This window comes from Streptopelia decaocto, assembly GCF_964273445.1.
Source record: "Streptopelia decaocto genome assembly, chromosome: 3".
Taxonomy (NCBI): domain Eukaryota; kingdom Metazoa; phylum Chordata; class Aves; order Columbiformes; family Columbidae; genus Streptopelia; species Streptopelia decaocto.
Genome location: NC_138656.1, coordinates 75,160,810 through 75,175,018, shown reverse-complemented (window position 1 = coordinate 75,175,018; position 14,209 = coordinate 75,160,810).

Here is a 14,209-nt window from a genome sequence, read left to right as displayed (position 1 = left end):
AATGCCACAAAAAAAAACATTCAACAAGCGTTTCAGGCAATAAAATTCAGTCACCCGAATATTTAGGTGACAACAGCAAGGGATTGTGTACCGGGACTCATGGGGCCTGGGAAGGGAGCAAAGGCTATTGCTTATTTCCTTGTTTATGAAGAAACCAACCCCAAGCAAATGCTGGGATTTGGCAAGTTCATTTAAGAGACTGTGGGCTGAGCAGCTGAATCTTGGATCTGTTGTATGAAGAGGTCTCTCCTCTGTAAAACCTGTGCTTTGTTATAAAGGTCATAAAATCAGCTGAGGGAACTGATATTTCGTTGCCCATTTTCTGGTTGGACATTATTCTGGTAGGAATCTTTCAGCTTTACCCTTCCAAGTCTATAGCAGAGGGCACCAGGGAAGGCTCCTCCTCCTCTGGGATTAATTTAGCTCCTTAAATGCTCTTTTCCTTTCAACCATCTGCCATCTACTTCTCTTCTTAATCATTCTCCTAACAGTTACTGTCCTCATAGGGTGACCTTGGTTTTTCAATCCTTTTTTTCACAAACCTTCTTGCATTATATGGGAGGGTACTTTGCTACTGACCACATTTAGGAAGGGAAAGAGTTGAACTAACTCACATGGGAACTGGTTCCAAATCTTCAGTTATTTGCCACCTGAATCTTGGAACAGACATGTGCATCATGCTCAGATCTTTTATGTAAAATCTTTCGCACTTTCTACAATGGTTTCTACACATGCATAATCAGGAGATTAAACCAATATGTGGGAACTGTTAGCACAACTAAGAAGAAAGGCTGAAATTAGGTACCTTAAAACCAAGAAACAAAATTAAAAGCCCCAAGCAGGGTGAGGATGACAGAGAGCTGCTGAGGAATGTATGACCTGGGACATTCAGATGCAGTGGGGAGAGTTGCAGGTGGCAAAGGCACCATGACCTTATGCAACCCATCCATCTTCTCACGAGTAAAGCAGACAGAGAGGGTTTCACTCTCTTCCCAGTTTTCTCCAGAAACCTATTTGCTGGAAAGAACAGGGAATTTGAAGAACTAATTTGAAAATGAGAGTATAACTAGCTTGAACTTGTTTTCAGCTGATTTATAATCGACAGCAGAATGACCCCAAGGATGGGTCAGGCTGTTCCTTCCTGTTGGTAGTAACTGTCTTTGGATCAGCTCCCTCCTGAAAGTGACAGCAGCACTTGCCGGTACAGATCTGGAGGGCTGTGGCAAAGGCAAAAGAAAACCTCAAGCCATGGCAGTTTTACTGCCTCAGGAAACTCCAGAACCAGGTCTGGGCTCTCACATGGCTGAAAATAGGATTGCGACTCTTAAGGCCTGCATACTCTAAAGAAGATAGTGGAATATAGATTTCATATTGCCAGAAAGTTGTATATTAAGACAGAGCTGAAATATGTATTATTACCTTATTTCTTTAGACTGTTCACCTTCCCCACCACTTCCCATTTTTTGTTGATCTTTCCCCTTAAAACAGAAAAAATTACCTACTGATTACATGATCAGCAAAGCTTTTTTCCACCATTCTTTAAAAAACTGTTTTGTATGTTAATTTTCTTATCTGTATATAAAAATGTGTAACATAAATAGTTTTATAGGGGAAAACCAGCCAACTGGAAATCCTTCCTTTATTTTAAAGATAATAGCTCTATTTGTTTATTGCTTCTGCTGTTGATTTTTTCCAAGCAGAACAGCAAATCTGCTCTCGGTTAGGGGAGCACAACCCTTTGGTGGCCAGAGTTCAGTATGTATCCCAGTGTATCTTTCTATGGCAAAACACCCTGCCTGCTTCAACGAAGGTGCTCACAACTAACCCTTCTGGACGTGAAGATCAAAGTAACATAGTCTTTTACTGATTGCTTCAGTCGAAATCCCACTGAAATCCCCCACGGTTGCTTCGCAGGGAGAGTTACTGTGGCAGGAGGGGAGACTGCGGCAGGCAGCTGGTGGGGAGCGTTGTCCATGGGGACTCTGGTGGAACATGCGAGGATCCCTTGGATAAAGACAGAGGGCAGCTACTACTGTGTGATCGGGCCTGTTTTTGATTCAGCTGGACAATCAAGGGAGAAAGATTTCACTATTTTTTTTTCCCAGCAAGTGATATTTATAAAATTTACTTCCTTAAACCTTTTTAAAAATTTTTTAGAAATGTCTTACTTTTCTGATATTTTCATGAACCAAGGTGGAGCAGATGTACAGAGAGATCTTCATCAAAATTGTTTTTATTTAGTTACTATGTTCGACAACGGTTTGATCATGGAGTGTAGTGAAAACATCACTACCCATTTATTATGGTAAACTACTCATTTTTTCCAGCAGTTTCAGGGAAACATTCCAAACAATCATAGAAATTGTTTGCAACAGAACACATGCTAAAACCAACAGAGCAAGCACACTCAGTGCAATACGCGTCTGCATAGGAAATCAATACAAAAGAGCCATGGCGCTAATGACTTAATTATTGCCTTAGCAATTGCCAGGGTGATAGTAAAGCATCAGACAATCTGAATCTTTCTTCCCAGATGGGGTAAGGTCTCTCTCAGTCTGAGCAGGTTATAATTTTTCTCACAGGAGTTTTATATATAAGTTTTACAGATTTACACCAGAGAACTTCTCGTGGCCTGAGCTTTTGTTCTCAAGGTGTCCTTTATTGGACTATACCATTCTGAAACATTTTCCAAATGTGTTCTTGAGTAGGATACTCAGAACAAATAAGCTCCCATATTTCAGCAAGGAAACTCTGGGATGCATTCAGAGCTGTGGGCCTGGAAAAGGGAAGGATGCTAGAGAGGTCTTATCCTTCTGCTGCCACCAAGGAATGGAACATGGCCTTGTAAATCTTCTGAACAGGAGTGTTTCCTTGAAAATATGTGACTTAGTCAGCAAACCCAGCATTTTAGTAGAGCAGGTCTTAACATAGGTCTAGTTCTTGCCAGTCTTTCACCTGAACCCTTGCACTCTCACGCCCTCTCTCCACTGTCATGCCCCACAGGTGTCAGTGGGACCTAAGTCTTGAATATCAAAGGCTCAGGCTTTTCCAGAAAATAGTGCTTAGCTGGTGTCAGTCATTACAACTTCCTCCTTGTTATGTAGCTTACAGGAATGAGATCAAGCAAACACAGTCAGAAGCATGGCTGTTCAAAATACAAGACCCAGAACCATATTTAACTAATGTGCATCCAGAAAGCAATTGTCAGGAGCTTAATATGATACAGCATGTTCTTGGTTTTCCTCATAAAACACCCTCCTTAAACAAGAGAGTGGTTTAAACAGGATTTTTATTCTTCGGCATGTGGACAGAAGGAGGAAGTACCAGGTCATTACAGCAAATTATTCATTCAGTTGACTTAGGAAAGGACACTCATTCATTTCTTCATAGCTTATTTGATGTAACTTTCACACATTTAGAACTGATCTCCTAAAACAGCAAAACAAATTGCTCCATGTGTCCTCCAAGCTGTTTTATTCTGAGAAGGTATTAATCAGAGGTTAACGTATATCAAAAAGTAGAGTGGTTCAGTCAGGATAAGGCCCCTTCTCCAAAGATCAGATGCTCATCCAGACCTGAGCCACATAAGCTGGACTGCTTAGGCATAGGAACATTATAGCCGTAGGGTCAGGAAAAAAAAAAAAAAATTAACACAGAACTGGCCAAAAGGGGCCAGTAAATAAATTATTAATACATCCCTAATACAAAGCTTCAGGCTTTCCCAAAGCCTGGGTTTCCCCTCATTTCCTCTGGGGATTTTTTAACAGCTGGATGAGTGGGATAACTTGGCTTAAGAATTCTTTTCCTGTACTGGCTTCTACGTTTGCAATCAAAAAGGACTCAAGATCACAAAGAGCATTCCGGTCCAAAGAACAATGATCTCCCCCAGGTATCCAGAAATACGATATATTCAACAGGCCACATTCACCGGTATGCTTGGGATGCTTTGCATCGTCCTGATGATACAAAACAGTCATAAACCTAGATTGTCTGTGGAGCTGTATAAAGCAGCCAGAACAAGATTGATCCGCAGTCATCAGCATTATGTATCGCATGCACTGGAAGCCTCCAAAGAACTATTATTTTATATAGCTCTCCAGACCTTAGTGAAACCCTGCCTGATAGCACAGCTTTTATCATTGCAATCAAAGAAATAACTTCAAAATGGAGCATCTTCAAGCCAAGTTACTCAGCTGATCCAGCTGTTGTGAAATTCCCCAGAGGAAATGAGGGAAAACTCAGAGCCTTTAAAAAAAAAAAAATAAATAAATAAAAAATAATAAACCTCCATGCTTTCCAAGAGAGGTTGCAGCAGCGTGAGGGACACAGCACTGCCAGGATGGGACGAGGCTGCAGAAGCTGGCGCAGAACAAAAGCCAGAGACTGCTGCTTCCTGAGGGCTGGTGGTTCAGGCAGGAGTCACGGAGCGGGCAAGCGGAGCAGCCGCAGTCAGCGGAGGCACAAGGGCCTCTCTATCAGCTTTTGAGATCTTTGCCACTAGCTGGGCCAGGTCAGAAGAGAGCCTTGCAAATGTGCTACCTATTCCCTGGAGAGCCTTGTGGTTCAGGCTGTAATCCACTGCACTACTGTCTGCCAAAGAAACTTCCCTAGATTATGTTAGGTATTGGAAGAGATTACATGCACGCAGACCCTGTATTTTAAACATCTAAACCACATCACGCAGCTCAGTGCAGGAGCACTTCGGCTCTGTCTGTGCTAGCAAATAAAACTGGAAATGTTCCCAGGCACTGAAAATTGAACCTCTTGTTAAATTGTTTTAACGGCCCCTTCTATATGGTGTTGGCTCATGCCAAACTGTTCCCAAGCACAGCTTGAAAGTTAGCGGAGCCAGAGACCACGGCCAGTGGGCAGGTTGTGGGGAGCTGTCCCACTCTGGAGGCAAAGGCACTCAGGCCTTTTGGTGCTGGTGGCCTCCATGGCAGACAGCAGCCCAGATCACACTTAATGACTTGCCTGCTGGGACTCCTTCAGCTCTACTGGGCACTGGGCACACAAGACACTGCCCATAATTATATTTTTAAAGATTACCATGTCTGTAGGAAGGAAACGTGTTGCTCGTTAGCCTATTCAGAGTCATCTTCAGCAGAAGATTTATGTATGGAAGAATGGGTTTTCTTGAAGCATATACTTCCATAATAATGAAATAAAGTCTCAAAAATTAAACCAAAATCGCATTATGAAGTTTAAACTTAATAGTAAGAAGTCTCCACACCTTTTCCAATCCCCTGTCTAGCTTGCTATGAAGGCCAGGCAGATGCTACCACCGACCCCAGGCAGGCTGCAAGCATCCCATGTTGCGTTTGCTGTTCAGGACATCTCCTGAAGCCACCTCAAGCCATCACTGCCAGTGCTCCTCTCCCACTGCACTGGGGAATGACCTACTTCTTCTTCTCCTTTCCTGTTTACCTGCCTCATTCCCTGTGATTGGATGCTGAGACATCACACAGCAACGTGGGGAATGAAGTCATTTCCTCTTTTCATCCCTTCAGTCTCTGAAGTAATTTCCTTCCCACACCCACTCGCCGTTTCTCAATGTTTCTGTAGAGTATGCTACTTGCCACTTTCTTGGCAGTATTCTGCTTTCTCCTCTTACAGCCAAATAATGACATATTGCTAAAATATTACACATCAGATCATGAGAAATATGACTCTAGTAAGAATGCTGTATATGTAAAAATTATTCTTTGTCTGAGACTAGCATATAAAGAGAAAACACAGCATAACAGTGGGTACCTGCATTACTAATGCATTCCCCCCAACTATAGTGCTGGTTGGAAATGGAACAAGGATGAGTGGAGCAGGATGGTAAAGTAACCTTAGCTGGTTTACAGCTGTAACAGAAAGCTGGCCACCCAAGAGTTCTAAAAGCCGTGTCTTGTATAAAATCAGCCATAAGGAGTAGCATCACTATACCAAAACTTCTCCTTTCCTCCATGTCAGGAATTAGACAACAGCAAAGATTAGTGAAAAACTAAATCATATAAACATGCCTTACCTACTGCCAGGATGCCCATCTCACAGAAGCCAGGGCAGATTTCCGATGGAAGCAAATTTCAGAGCTAGAGAACCTGGGGTCAAGCAGATCTGGCACCAACATTCATCCCTAAGGGCACATGGTAAGAGATTGTTACTCGTTCCATTCTTTCTCAAGAGCCTACAGGTAAACTGTGGTGATCTATCCTGTTGTGAGACCCCACATCACTGAGACACCCTACATCTATGAATATTTGTAACCAGAGACAATTTAAAGTGCAACTCAGGTGTATTTGGATCACAGTGGATTGTTTCAGGTACTACGTTGCCCTTCAGTCATGTCATCCATCTATGTTTCAGTTTTGTGTCACACTGCACTGGAAAAATGATAGATAGGGCCAAGAATTCACATAATGTCTGTGCCCAGGACCAGTAGTGCAAGATATCCCCAAGAGTTCATCTTGCTGCCTGGTTGGCTTCACTTGGGAATTCAGGAATCCCATTTCAAACAAAAAAACATAGCTGGAACTAATTCAAACCACACCAGAATAAAGCAAAGAAATCAAATTGGACTAATAAATCAAGATTACAGCTCTCTCAAAAAGATATGTTCTAATTCAGCCACAGGTTGCGAGACTTGATGCAGGAATTACTGGGGGTAACTCTATAGCCTGTGATGGCTGTTGAACGTATGAAATGATCCTGTTGCTCTCTCTTGTCTTTAGTGTATGTGAGCTTTGTGAATATATTTGTGTGAATGATGACAAGGTCTCTTCTCACCCCACAGTGACCGCCGGCTACTGATTATGCTTGGGGTGTTGTCAGTGAAACAGCTGAGGAGTCTCCACAGGTAGAGAGAGAAGCATCCCACTTGAGGAAAGCAATTTTTGGAGCCACTGCTGTAGTCCATGGCCCAGGAATCACACTCCACAAGTGTATTTGCATTTCCAACTATAAACTGTCTCCTATTGAGGAAGAATTTAGGAAAAACTGAGCGCGGAAGAATACACTCTTGAATTTAACAGAAAAAAAATATATAAATTCTTATTAAAATTTAGGCTATAATGTTAAGAAAGGATATTGCTGGGGTGGGATAAAGTGTGATTTCCTCAGTTCATTTTGGAACCCCTAACTCACTGACACTGTATTCATCCCTAGCACACAATCTCTGCATTTTCCAGGGGAAAGGGTTTGGAAATTTCAGTAAAACATTTTGTCTGATGTTCTGTCATTGTCACATTTTAAAAACAGCGAAAGACCTGTATTGATGCCCTTTTTTAGTCAATGACAAATATGTACTCCAGAGAAAATCCCTTCTTTTTCTTTTTGCAGACAGTGTGGCTTTTCATGGGAACATGTATTTTGAGTATATTCACAGCTTTGCTACTACCAAAGATAATAACAGTTTTAATTGCTCTAACCAAATCCGTGTGGAGAAAATATTAGATGATTTTTGAACCATTACACCAGAATTCAACAGCGATTGAAAACATAATACATTTTCTATTCATATATGAATACTTTGTTGAGAAAACAAGTCATACCCATGTCTCAACCCACAGTAACTGCCTTGCAATTCAAAACAATGATTCAGCACTGGGTATGCGAAGTTGTGAACATTTTAACGATTTTTTTTCCACAAAAATTTGGCACTTCTGTCTCAAGACACTTTTTGCACAGAGCAAAAGTTCAAGCAAGTTTTTCAAAAGAAAATAAAAAAAAATGAGGCTTTTCAATTCACACTGAAATGCTTGAAGAGCAGTTTAAAGATTATGAACTACAAGAATTTGTGTTTCAAGTCCATTTGGATTTCTCTGAGGATGTTTTCCAGAACTGTGTGTGCAAATGTAATGTGAGGGGAAAGCTCTGAAGGCTGTATTTCCTATGCATTTCTCAGATTGGGTGGTGGCCATTGCTCCTACACCGACCCTCTAATCCCCTTGGAAGGGGGATCTCCGTGTCTTACATCTCTGTGCACGGTCCTTCCAGATTTATTGTGAAGCTTTTCCCCATCCAGATCTGGCTCCTGCCTCAGGTCCATATTATTTTGGGAAAGCAACCCCAGGGGTGAGAGCAGGTTTGCAGCAGACTAGGTTGCAGTAAGCTTGCAGACAGACAGATGGTTTGTAAGGATCTGACCCCAGCTGTAAGGTCCCCATGACTCACGCCTGCCCTTGGGGAAGGCTGTGGGGAGTTTCCTCTCATCACCTCCCTGGAAAACTGGCGGCAGCAAGCATGGTGCCAGCTGCTCCCGAGCTGCCAGGTAAGAATTATCTGGCTTCCAGACAAGTGGTGAGATGATCTCAAAATGGAAACTTGGTCTCGCTTCCCAGAGGGTTTCACGCACGTGGGTTTCTGTCGCTTGCTGCAGCAAGGAGTGGGGGATCCCCCGAGAGAAGCCTGGCCCAGCACTTCTACAGCCTCCACAGACCCAGGGATAAAATTTCCCGGCCAGGAAGCAGCCTTAGCTTCCAAAAATGGGGAAAAAGGAAGAACATCAGTATTTGTCCTGACACCAGTTCCTACTTGCATGTCTGAGAATGGCGTTGACCCTTTGAGTCCTGCAGTGGAAGGTGATGTCCGGGTGGGCAGCTGCCCGTCACCACCATCCTAGTCTATGGATCAGCCATTTTCAAGCTTCATTAGTGTGGTGACCCCCAAATCTCTCAGTGGAATCAGAGACTCTTGGGTAGCCACGTTAAACTGAATGCTTTTTTCTTAGTATCCCAGTTGTCCAAGGACCTGCAACAGAGGACTGTGGATCAGAGATTTAAAAGCCTGGGAGATGGAGAACACCCAAATTAAATCCCTAGGAGGTATTACAGCCATATTTTCAAATAAAAGTATTTCATTTGATAGTTTTATGCTAGCCTCTTTTGCCTTTCAGAGTGATAACTTAAACCCAAATGTTCTCTGAGAAGCGTGCCAGGAAAAATAGTTTAATTTTTGTGCATTTTTTTAGTTTTGTGTTGCCCTTTTCCAAGAGAAAATGCCCATTTTTCAGGCAGATCAGCAGAACATCATAGGAGAAGGAAACAAGAGTTTCTGCATCAACTTTTGTGTTAGCACAAAATAGGAATTTTTTTCAGGAAGAATTTTAGATGTCAGGATATCTGATAGTGTCTAAGCATAAGCAAGGTCTAAGATGAACAGGGGAGTCCAAAGTTTTTAAGCAGGTGGTGACAATACTAAAGGAAGAAACATTAAAACCAAAAGAGGCTAATTCTTTAATAAACAAAGCTAAACTGAGATGCAGTAACTGCTGACGTTCTTCATTGCTAAAGGGCTATGCAGACTCAGAAAGTACAGAGCGTAGAAGACAAAAAGAGTTATTTTTAAACAAATTTAGAAAAAAACAGAAATGCACATTATATTATAAATGCGTGGATTGATTCACTATACTGACTCTAAATGTGGGTCACTGCAACAGCACAGTTTTTAAGTGGAGGAGTTGTTACAAACTGAAATAATGCTGTAATATAGCATATGGATTAAAAAGAAAAAGTTTTATGAAATCTCCTACCCTACAGCTTGCTTTTTGGACACAAAAGGAAAACATTACAATTATTTTAATTTGTATCTTCTTATAAACTAGTTTTATTCCTGGAAAAAATAAGTTTTTCTCTCTGAAATAACTCAGTAAAAATGTTAATGTAAAAATAGAATACTGAGATTCAGTGCTCGGGAGGATAATGTTACTAAAACCAATTGCAATCTCCCAATTCAATGCTTGGGAAAACAATTTTATATATATATATATTTCCCACTTATTAGATGCCTTAGGTTTATTTTAATCCTTGAAATACTTGAAGAAAAAACTAGCTGTTGTGAGTACTACATGTCCTTCCCTGAAGTACTAACCAGGGAAGACAGCAAAGAGGTTATTATATCTGATGAAAAATAGAATTAAATGAAAGATCCTCCTTCCCTTTTCAGACTCAAGTACTTACATTTGTCTATTTATGCTTCTAAGAAGACAGGTTACAGATAAACTTTTGATTGGAATTCTATTAAAAAAAATTGTAATCTGGGAATCGTGGGAGGAAAGATGATCTCAGACAGACTTGGATTCATTTTCTTTTATATTCTTAGCCAAATTTCCTCTACACTCTTCTTTTTAAAGACTGTTTTGGGAAGTATTTGATTTTTTTTTTAATCAGAAGTTTTAATCACAGAGTGAAAGATTATTTCCATCCAACTCATGTTACATATGAGGAATCAGCATTTGTTTCCTGTGAGCAAGTATGAATTTTCCACTTGTATCTACTGAGACCTTGAACATAACGGCACCATTTCAGCAGCTTTGTAAGACATCACATTTTTTTCCAAGATCTGGTGATGGAAAATCTGGAAAGCAATATTTCGTGTCTCTCAGAAGCCTGTTTTGTCTCAAAAATACTTAGCTATTCAGCTGAGCAATTATCTATTCCTAATTTGAAGAACATCTATCCAGGAGGTAAAGCATTGAGATACAATGAATCATTTGTATCTTTTATGGGGATTAAGTGCATTACTAAGCAAAGAATAAGTTGCTTTTTTTTTTTTTTTTTTTTAAGGCAAAAAGAGGAAAGTGACAAAGGAATAAGGAATATGTATATTTTGTACAGTTTGTTTGATTTGGATTTCCTTTTTTAGCTACTCCATTTCAGGCACTGCCAGTACTACCAGCAGAGCCCGCTATGGGACCACTCAAATTTGGAGGAGAAAGGTGGACATTCACAGCCAGGTTTCTAAAGTTTTGTTGTTTTCATAAATCATGGAAATTGAAGTCCACCTAGAGACACCATCCATCAGGCCCAGGCACCTACTTAACCACGGAAAAGGAGACACCAAGTTTCACGCAGCAGATGTCACCCTGAGCAGATCAGCAATAATCTCAGAGGTAGCACCAGGTCCGCCTAAGCTCATCCTTCCTGAGTTTTTGCAATTACATTTGCTTAAGTACAGAGTTAATTAAACTTCCCAGCTGGTCTAGGAGACCAGGCGTCAGACTGGTGTAATGTATTCAGCAGCGAAGGGACAAGGAGTATTTAGGTTGATTGTTAAGCAACAACACTACGTGCTGCGGGCAAAAAGGACACAATGCCAGCTCTGCAGATTTCGCAACTGTTGTGTTTTGGGTTTTTTTTCAAGACTTTGTAATTGAGGCTTGCGGGGTTAATAAACAACCACCACCACCAAAAGTAACACTTATGACAGGACAGAAGAAAAGGGCAAGGAGAACATTTTGGACCGCTTAGGGTTGTTATTCTGTAAATACTCCACTTAAGAAAGTGAGAGGTCTTTCGTGTCTTTTTTAGTCCAACAGCACGTCTCTAAATAAATCACAGAGGGGACATGTTTTTGAATCCCAAGATGAAAGTGGGGGCTAAAGCAGGCAGGGGAAAAGGTGGTTTTGGATAAGCCCGAGCAGCCATGTTTTGTATGTCCATGACCAAATCCACACTTTGTCTCTGCACTTCAGGCCTCGCTGTGCGAGAAGCCGGTCAGGGCCGTGCACAACGTGGCGTGGCCCTGCACAAGCGGCCTGAGGAAGGCACAACTCTCCCATGGAGCAGAGAGGAGGGTGAGGAAGGGAAAACCCAAAACCAGAGCTGGGAGCTAGGCAGAGCCACAGGGAAGAGGGACCATGGCAGAAGAGTGGTTCCTACTGCTCCATCAGCACTCAGGGTGCACCTGGGGTGGTGTAGGTTAAAGCTGTTAGCAATTAGCTCAAACTCTGGTCTAGGGCTGTGGACCCCATCTCCTAGCTAAGGTTGCACAGTACTACCTCAAGAGATTTACCTCTGAGGTAGATGAACATATTAATTACGTTCATACAGAGTCCTAGAATGAACCACTTGTCTTATCTCAAGGCTGAAGGAAAAGCAAGAGAAAGTCTCCCATGCTCATTTCTAGCCATGTCAGCTGCAGCAATAAATACATGCTGAGGCAAACCTACCCCAGCCAGGCTCACACATGCACAAATAGCAGCCCAGACTGTGGTTGCTTAATATCTCAAATGAGTGGCTAATTACTTCATGAGCTAATTCGAAGTACATCGGCACTACCTATGCAGCCTGATAAAAATAGGTCTTGTATGTTCAAAGCCAGGTCAAATCCAAAGCAATGTGAAAGAAATGTTCTGTACAAGGGTAAGTGATATGTGTCTCTGGCTCTGCCATTTTCCCACAGGTAGCCACTCTCACAAGTGGCATTTTAGCATCACTAAAACTGGACATACAAAAATACTCCAGGAATGGGGAATTCGGGTGTTAGTGCTCAAGAACCTGAATTTAAATATTAGAGCAGTGCTGAACTTAGATACTGCCCCGTGCTTCTGACCAATCCACTTCTAACTGATGCTGGAAGTCCACCACACTGGGTTTTGAGTAGGTGAATGTTTCTCGCCACTATACAGAAAGCACAAACCACAGCCAGACGGTAAAATTATACTTTCCTCTGAAAGCTGGAGTCATGGCCACAGGAGGGATCTGTATGCTGAAGTTTACTATGAGGAAGTCAATTGCTGAAATTAAAATGAGTTCTTGGGGCCGCTGGAAAGTTAAGTATTCTTTCCCCACAGTAGCAGTCACTTCTTCTTGTCGGGGCTGCTCCGAGCTGCCTCTGGAAGATGCAGGCAGCACAGCACAACTGGAAAGAGGCCACTGAAAACAAGGGGCAGGAGGGAAATGGTTGAAGAGGGATTATTTGAGGGGTGGCCACTCAGAATATTATTTTCTTAATGTGCCCAGTTCATTACTGCTGAATGACAGGGGAGAATGATGGTGGCTTTTTTTTTTTAAGGTAAACTGGTATGTTAGCCTGTGTACATGAAAATATCATATATTGGAATATCATTGCTATAATACAATTTTAATATGCTGCATATGCTATGTCTGCCTAATATTGTCTGGACTGTACAAGTCTCTGCAAATTAGCTGTAAGACACTAACAAAATGCTTCTGTGGTTGCAAATTGAAATTTTTGGAATTTTTGCTTTGCAGGAAATGTGACTTTTTATTCCACCAAAGACCAAAAAAAAATTCCAATTCTGAAATATATCTCCTCCACAAATCCTTAGGGATTTCAGTTCAACAGAAAAGCTCTGGGGAAGATTCACCATTTTAAGATTTTGCAATTATTTTGAGTTTGAAGTTGTCCCAAAATAGCAGGTCATTTGAGAGTTGGACTATTTATGTCCTGGATTTAGACACAATTCCACTGACTTAGTTGTCCTTTATCAGCCTTTGGATTATTGTTTTTTTACTTTCCTGGTAATAGATTTTCTTGTGTTCATTTTAAACAAAGACCTGGTCAACTCCAAATGGATCCTGGGAGCTACAGTTCTGACAATAGTAAAATGTTAGAGTGTAGTTCAAGAGACAGGAAAGCAATATGTTAGTAGGTAAACACTTCTTTAACGTGATGTTGCATACAAGCGTGTGCTTTAATTTTAGATTATAATTCACTGCTTTTAATTCTATCTGATGAACATAAGGATGAATGCTCTTTTTTTTTAAGACCACAACCTTTTATCTAAACCTCTGCATCTTTCCAAAGTAATTTCTTTTTCTGGTTAAAGCTCACTTCCCTTCTGAGTTCTTCTGATCAGAAGCTAGATAAATACCACTTCCCTATGGTCTGGAGGTGAATCCACAGCTTGGATAATTAGGGTAAAGTGCCTCCACCAAGAATTGCTCATTCCCCATTGACTCGCACTTCCTTACACACATACACATGCTTTTCGGGGTGAAAAGGACTGGTGTGGGATGGGGGGAAGAGGGTAGGAAGGGAAAGCAAGCAGTATGGCTGCAGTGGTCCACACACAGGGACAGTGTAGGGGAAGGCTGAAGCTCCTGACTTGTCCTCCTTTCTTTCTCTCCAGACGAAAGGACACTCAGCTGTTGGAACTATTTTCTGGCTAAAGGTCACCACCACTTCTACTCTACAGAAGACAATATTACCACCACTCTCTATATTTTTGACTTTTTGGTGTGTGTGTTTTTCCTAATGGCTGATGTGCCGCTTGTCAGCCATGGGAGTCCCTCCAGCACCAGTGAGTTCCCTTGAAATGCTCCATGGAGTCCCCACAACTCCCAGGACACTGAGCCTGGCAAAGCTCTGTCAATGTTTGCATCCTGGGGCAGGAGGAAAAGAATGGAAAACTCTCCAGAACAGCTGCACAGGATGACCGTAAACAGGAGCCATTTTTGTTTCTTCTTGCCCGCCAAAT